Below are 7,036 nucleotides of genomic sequence, written 5' to 3'. Positions count from 1 at the left end.
ACTTGCACGTTATTGTCACTGCTCACTTACCTACAGCGCTGGTATTACAGGTTTTCAGAAACCCGCGTTAAAAGGCAAGAAGTGAACGTAGAGCAAAATTGTGCTCCATACTGCACTCCAATACCATCACTGCTTAAGGCAGCGGTGAGCTGGTTTTACATGCTCGTGCACGATTTCCCCATAGACCTCAATGGGGACAGCCGGCTGAAAAAAGCCTAACACCTGCAATAAAGCAGCGTAAAGCTCCATAACACAGCCCCATTGATTCCTATGGGAAAACGAAATTTATGTTTACACCTAACACCCTATCATGAACCCTGAGTCTAAACACCCCTAATCTTACACTTATTAACCCCTAATCTGCCGCCCCTGACATCGCCGACACCTACATTATTTTTATTAACCCCTAATCTGCTGCCCCTAACATCTTCGCCACCTACCTACATTTATTAACCTCTAATCTGCCGTCCCCAACATCGCCGCCACTATAATAAACATATTAACCCCTAAACCTAAGTCTAACCCTAACACCCCCTAACTTAAATATAATTAAAATAAATCTAAATAAAACCTACTATTAATAACTAAATAATTCCTACTAACTAAATACTTACCTGTAAAATAAACCCTAATGGCTAGATTACGAGTTTTACGAGTAAAAAAGCAGCGTTAAGCCTCATTACGCTGCTTTTTTTACTACCGCTGCTATTACGAGTCTTGTAGGTACAGCTGTCCCGCACACTTTTTTGGCCGTACCACAAATTAACATACGTAATTTTCGTAAAGTCTTTTTTCAATGGGACTTCCATTGTGTCGGTATTACAAGCTTTTTTTTTTAGGCCAAAAAGTGAGCGGTACAGCCTATCCCGCAAGATTCTTAACGCATTCTAAAGTCAGTAGTTATGAGTTTTACACTACAAAGCCGTAGCATAAAACTCATAACTAAAGTGCTAAAAAGTACACTAACACCTATAAACTACATATTAACCCCTAAACCGAGGCCCTCCCGCATTGCAAACACTAAAATAAAAATATTAACCCCTAATCTGCCGCTCCGGACATCTCCACCACTAGAATAAACATATTAACCCCATAAACCGCCTCACTCCCGCATCGTAAACACTAGTTAAATATTATTAACCCCTATTCTGCTTTCCCTAACATCGCCGCCACCTACCTACATTTATTAACCCCTAATATGTCGCCCCTAACGTCGCCGCCACTATACTAAATTTATTAACCCCTAAATCTAAGTCAAACCCTAACACCCCCTAACTTAAATATAATTAAAATAAATCTAAAGAAAACCTACTATCATTACCTAAATAATTCCTATTTAAAACTAAATACTTACCTGTAAAATAAACCCTAAGCTAGCTACAATATAACTAATAGTTACATTGTATGTAGCTTAGGGTTTATTTTTAATTTACAGGCAAGTTTGTATTTATTTAACTAGGTAGAATAGTTACTAAATAGTTATTAGCTATTTAATAACTACCTAGCTAAAATAATTACAAATTTACCTGTAAAATAAAACCTAACCTGTCTTACACTAACACCTAACCTTACACTACATTTAAATAAATTACCTAAATTAAATACAGTTACCTAAATTACAAAAAACAAACAAACACTAAATTACCCAAAATAAAAAACAAATTACAAGATATTTAAACTAATTACACCTAATCTAATAGCCCTATCAAAATAAAAAAGTTCCCCCAAAATAAATAAAACCCCTATCCTAAACTAAACTACCAATAGCCCTTAAAAAGGGCCTTTTGCGGGTCATTGCCCCAAAGAAATCAGCTCTTTTACCTGTAAAGAAATACAAACAACCCCCCTACAGTAAAACCCACCACCCACACAACCAACCCCCCAAATAAAAACCTAACTAAAAAAACCTAAGCTCCCCATTACCCTGAAAAGGGCATTTCGATGGGCATTGCACTTAAAAGAGCATTTCTCCAACATTGGTGTGTCCGGTCCACGGCGTCATCCATAACTTGTGGGAATATTCTCTTCCCCAACAGGAAATGGCAAAGAGCACAGCAAAAGCTGTCCATATAGCCCCTCCCAGGCTCCGCCCCCCAGTCATTCTCTTTGCCGCTCTGAACAAGTAGCATCTCCACGGAGATGGTGAAGAGTATGTGGTGTTTAGTTGTAGTTTTTTATTTTTCTATCAAGAGTTTGTTATTTTAAAATAGTGCTGGTATGTACTATTTACTCTGAAACAGAAAGAGATGAAGAGTTCTGTTTAAAAGAGGAGTATGATTTTAGCAGCAGTAACTAAAATCAATTGCTGTTCCCACGCAGGACTGTTGAGCTGAGAGAACTTCAGTTGGGGGGAACAGTTTGCAGACTTTTCTGCTCAAGGTATGACTAGCCATTTTTCTAACAAGACTGTGTAATGCTGGAAGGCTGTTATTTTTCCCCTCATGGGGATCGGTAAGCCATTTTCTTAGACTTAGAAAGAATAAAGGGCTTATTATGGGCATACCAGTTAAGCTCACGCAGGCGTCCCCTAGTACTTCTAGCACGCCAATGCTTATTACTATGAAACAATTGATGGCAGTAATGGATAACTCCATAGCTAATATGTTATCCAAAATGCCAGGATTTCAGAGAAAGCGCGATTGCTCAGTTTTAAACACTGTAGAGCAGGAGGACGCTGATGATAATTTATCCGTCATACCCTCACACCAGTCTGAAGTGGCAGTGAGGGAGGGTTTGTCAGATGGAGAAATTTCTGATTCAGGAAGAATTTCTCAGCAGGCAGAACCTGATGTTGTGACTTTTAAATTTAAATTAGAGCATCTCCGCGCATTCCTTAAGGAGGTGCTATCTACTCTGGATGATTGTGACAATCTGGTCATCCCAGAAAAATTGTGCAAGATGGACAAGTTCATAGAGTTCACGGTGCACCCTGATGCCTTTCCAATACCTAAAAGGGTGGCGGACATAGTGAATAAGGAGTGGGAGAAACCAGGCATACCCTTTGTCCCTCCTATATTTAAGAAATTGTTCCCCATGGTCGACCCCAGGAAGGACACATGGCAAACAGTCCCTAAGGTCGAGGGAGCGGTTTCTACTCTAGCCAAGCGCACGACCATTCCCACTGAGGACAATTGTGCTTTTAAAGATCCTATGGATAAAAAATTAGAGGGTTTGCTTAAAAAGATTTTTGTACAGCAAGGATACCTCCTTCAACCTATTTCGTGCATTATTCCTGTCACTACAGCGGCGTGGTTCTGGTTCGAGGAACTGGAAAAGTCGCTCAGTAGAGAGACTCCATATGAGGAGGTTATGGACAGAATTCACGCACTTAAGTTAGCTAATTCCTTTATTTTAGACGCCGCTTTGCAGTTAGCGAGATTAGCGGCGAAAAATTCAGGGTTTGCAATTGTGGCGCGTAGCGCGCTCTGGCTAAAGTCTTGGTCGGCGGATGTATCTTCCAAGACAAAATTGCTTAATATCCCTTTCAAAGGTAAGACCCTTTTTGGGCCAGAATTGAAAGAAATTATTTCAGACATCACTGGGGGAAAGGGCCATGCCCTGCCACAAGATAGGCCTTTCAAGGCTAAGAATAAGTCCAATTTTCGTTCCTTTCGCAATTTCAGGAACGGACTGGCTTCCAGCTCTACAGCCTCTAGACAAGAGGGTAACGCTTCCCAGACTAAACCAGCCTGGAAACCAATGCCAGGCTGGAACAAGGGTAAACAGGCCAAGAAGCCTGCTGCTGCTACCAAAACAGCATGAAGGGGTAGCCCCCGATCCGGGACCGGATCTAGTAGGGGGCAGACTCTCTCTCTTTGCTCAGGCTTGCATTATGAGGGGTGCACTAGAAATAGTGGGCACTAGAAATAGTCTCTCAGGGTTATCTTCTAGAATTCAAGGAACTACCCCCAAGGGGAAGGTTCCACATGTCTCACTTATCTTCAAACCAAATAAAGAGACAGGCATTCTTACATTGTGTAGAAGACCTGTTAAAGATGGGAGTGATACACCCAGTTCCAACTGTGGAACAAGGTCAGGGGTTTTACTCAAATCTGTTTGTAGTTCCCAAAAAAGAGGGAACTTTCAGACCAATTCTGGATTTAAAAATTCTAAACAAATTTCTAAGAGTTCCATCGTTCAAAATGGAAACCATTCGAACAATTGTACCTACAATCCAGGAGGGTCAATATATGACTACCGTGGATTTAAAGGACGCGTATCTACATATTCCTATCCACAAAGATCATCATCAGTTCCTAAGGTTCGCCTTTCTGGACAATCATTATCAGTTCGTGGCTCTTCCATTCGGACTAGCCACTGCTCCCAGAATTTTCACAAAGGTGCTCGGGTCCCTTCTAGCGGTTCTAAGACCAAGGGGCATTGCAGTGGCACCTTATCTGGACGACATTCTAATTCAAGCATCGTCTCTTTCCAAGGCAAGGGCTCATACAGACATTGTTCTAGCCTTTCTCAGATCTCACGGGTGGAAGGTGAACGTAGAAAAGAGTTCACTATCTCCGTCGACAAGAGTTCCCTTTTTGGGAACAATAATAGATTCTTTAGAAATGAAGATCTTCTTGACAGAAGTCAGAAAGTCAAAGCTTCTAAACGCTTGTCAAGTTCTTCTCTCTATTCAGCAGCCTTCCATAGCTCAGTGCATGGAAGTAGTAGGATTGATGGTGGCAGCAATGGACATAGTTCCTTTTGCTCGAATTCATCTAAGACCATTACAACTGTGCATGCTCAATCAGTGGAATGGGGACTATGTAGACTTGTCTCCTCAGATTCAAGTAGACCAGTTAACCAGGGACTCACTCCGTTGGTGGTTGACTCAGGATCACCTGTCTCAGGGAATGAGTTTCCGCAGACCAGAGTGGGTCATTGTCACGACCGACGCCAGTCTATTAGGCTGGGGCGCGGTCTGGGACTCCCTGAAAGCTCAGGGTCTATGGTCTCGGGAAGAGTCTCTTCTCCCGATAAACATCCTGGAACTGAGAGCGATATTCAATGCTCTCCAGGCTTGGCCTCAACTAGCGAAGGCCGGATTCATAAGATTCCAGTCGGACAACATGACAACTGTAGCTTACATCAATCATCAAGGGGGAACAAAGAGTTCCTTGGCGATGAGAGAGGTATCCAAGATCATCAAATGGGCGGAGGATCACTCCTGCCACCTATCTGCAATCCACATCCCAGGAGTAGACAACTGGGAAGCGGATTATCTGAGTCGTCAGACTTTTCATCCGGGGGAGTGGGAACTCCACCCGGAGGTTTTTGCCCAGTTAACCCAATTATGGGGCATTCCAGACATGGATCTAATGGCGTCTCGTCAGAACTTCAAGGTTCCTTGCTACGGGTCCAGATCCAGGGATCCCAAGGCGACTCTAGTGGATGCATTAGTGGCGCCTTGGTCGTTCAACCTAGCTTATGCGTTTCCACCGTTCCCTCTCCTTCCCAGGCTTGTAGCCAGAATCAAACAGGAGAAGGCCTCGGTGATTCTGATAGCTCCTGCGTGGCCGTGCAGGACTTGGTATTCAGACCTGGTGAATATGTCATCAGCTCCACCATGGAAGCTACCTTTGAGACAGGATCTTCTAGTACAAGGTCCATTTGAACATCCAAATCTAGTTTCTCTGCAGCTGACTGCTTGGAAATTGAACGTTTGATTTTATCCAAGCGTGGTTTTTCAGATTCAGTGATAGATACTCTGGTCCAAGCCAGAAAACCTGTGACTAGAAAGATTTACCATAAGATATGGAAAATATATATCTGCTGGTGTGAATCCAAGGGATTCTCCTGGAGTAAGATTAAAATTCCTAAGATCCTCTCTTTTCTCCAAGAAGGTTTGGATAAGGGATTGTCAGTGAGTTCTCTAAAAGGACAGATTTCTGCTTTATCTGTCTTGTTACACAAACGACTGGCAGCTGTGCCAGATGTGCAAGCTTTTGTACAGGCTTTGGTCAGAATCAAGCCTGTTTACAGACCCTTGACTCCTCCCTGGAGTCTAAATTTAGTTCTTTCAGTTCTTCAAGGGGTTCCGTTTGAACCCTTACATTCCATAGATATCAAGTTACTATCTTGGAAAGTTCTGTTTTTGGTTGCTATTTCTTCTGCTAGAAGAGTTTCTGAATTATCTGCTTTGCAGTGTGATCCACCCTATCTGGTATTCCATTCAGATAAGGTTGTTTTGCGTACCAAGCCTGGTTTTCTTCCAAAAGTTGTTTCCAACAAGAATATTAACCAGGAAATAGTTGTTCCTTCTTTGTGTCCGAATCCAGTTTCAAAGAAGGAACGTTTGTTACACTTATGCTTCTTCGGAGGCTATTTTTGGGAGAAAGGTTTTGCAAGCCGTGGTGCCTTCCGTTTAGGTAACCTGATTTGCTCCCTCCCTTCATCCGTGTCCTAAAGCTTTGGTATTGGTTCCCACAAGTTATGGATGACGCCGTGGACCAGACACACCAATGTTGGAGAAAACAGAATTTATGCTTACCTGATAAATTACTTTCTCCAACGGTGTGTCCGGTCCACGGCCCGCCCTGGTTTTTTAATCAGGTTGAAAAATTTCTTTCTCTATACACTACAGTCACCACGGTACCCTATAGTTTCTCCTTTTTTTCTCCTAACCGTCGGTCGAATGACTGGGGGGGCGGAGCCTGGGAGGGGCTATATGGACAGCTTTTGCTGTGCTCTTTGCCATTTCCTGTTGGGGAAGAGAATATTCCCACAAGTTATGGATGACGCCGTGGACCGGACACACCGTTGGAGAAAGTAATTTATCAGGTAAGCATAAATTCTGTTTTTGCTCTATTGCAGCCCAAAGCCCTAACCTAAAAATAAAACCCACCCAATAAACCCTTAAAAAAAGCTAACACTAACCCCTGAATATCCACTTACAGTTTTGAAGAGCCGACATCAATCCTCAACGAAGCCGGGAGAAGTCCTCAGCGAAGCGGCAAGAAGTCCTCAACGAAGCCGGGAGAAGTCTTCATTCAAGCCGGGAGAAGTGGTCCTTCAGACAGGCAGAAGTCTTCATCCA

Source organism: Bombina bombina, chromosome 2 (assembly GCF_027579735.1).
Source record: "Bombina bombina isolate aBomBom1 chromosome 2, aBomBom1.pri, whole genome shotgun sequence".
In the NCBI taxonomy this organism is placed as follows: Eukaryota; Metazoa; Chordata; class Amphibia; order Anura; family Bombinatoridae; genus Bombina; species Bombina bombina.
The sequence above is the reverse complement of the archived record's forward strand: the minus strand, read 5'-3'. Positions refer to the sequence as shown.